This window comes from Melanotaenia boesemani, chromosome 6 (assembly GCF_017639745.1).
Source record: "Melanotaenia boesemani isolate fMelBoe1 chromosome 6, fMelBoe1.pri, whole genome shotgun sequence".
Classification (NCBI taxonomy): domain Eukaryota; kingdom Metazoa; phylum Chordata; class Actinopteri; order Atheriniformes; family Melanotaeniidae; genus Melanotaenia; species Melanotaenia boesemani.
Window position 1 is genome coordinate 14,928,247 of NC_055687.1, and position 1,323 is coordinate 14,929,569.

Consider the following 1,323-nt stretch of genomic DNA (forward strand, 5'->3'; position numbering starts at 1 on the left):
GTAGAAGAAGCAATAGAAATTTAGTGTATACACATACCTATGTGTATTCCAGGGCACCTAGCCTATAGTAATGAAGAACAGCGCAGCAGCGTCAGCGCTCATCTGCTTTAAATGAGCACCAGTTTGACACTTGACGGTACTTTCGTTTTAAACCGAAACAAACTGATGGAAGCACCTAATCACAGCGAGTGAGGCAGGAAAGAGGTTCAACACTGTTGAATTCTAAGTAATTTTTTTTGCATATCGAACTTGTCAGAAGTCTGACTGTTTTGCATACAAGTTCAAAACATCCAACAGAACTTCACAAGAGAAAAAAAATGTACAGAAAAAATGGTGCAAACTGCAGCCACGTCTCAAAGCATTTTTAATTTGATGTGTAATATGCAGACTGTGCCTTTTGAAATAAATGTAATGAGTGAAGTTTAATTAATGCATAGAGTAGTGGTACCAAAAGTAATAAAGATCCTGAGGGGTCAACTTTTATCATTACATTTATCTGACTGAAATGACTCAGCATTTTCTGAGTGGTATATTTTAATTCTGCAGGTAAGTGAAGTCACAAAACCTCTAAAATCCTTCATACAAAGGTTCAAACAGGCCTTTCTTTATATATAAATTAGTTCCCCATTAGATATGCAGTGTGTTTCAGGTCTTTCACTGTTGGTTTGTCTGGTACTGTTGATATTGACATACCAGACTCAAAGCTGAACTCAAGCAACCACTGAAAGAGGAATGAGAATGGAATTAAACAGGGAGGATGTCTCTGTACTGTACTTCATGCGCTGTGCTGCCTGATCACAGTCTAAGAACAGTCCTGCATGTTCATGTAAGGAATCATCATGTCTCATCCCCTTGTCTTTAATCTTATTCTCCACCACCCTCAAAGAGGCTCTGATTACCAGGGTCAATTTGGGACTTTCCTCTTTCCACTGAAGTGTGGAGTGGGCAACGGAAAATCAAGCTTGGTGTCTAAAGTCCCTAAAACACCCTAACTCTGCACAAACATGCTTTGCAGCTGTCAGTACACTCAACCATTATAATCTAGTCTGGGATTATATATCACTGTTTACCAAAAATACATACTTTTTTTCTTTTATTCATGTTTTTTTTTTTTTTTACAGTCTACTCCAGAACTTACATTTGATATAGTTTACTGCAGAATAAGCCACTGGCTCAGGTTTACTGGTCTTAACATGTGTATGTGAAAAGATAATTTTATCACAGCTCTTTAAAATGTAAGGTCTTGGTGTTTATGAAGACTGCTCCCCCATAAAATCACAGGGGTAACAATTCAAGATTCAGGACAAGACAATGAAATGAGGC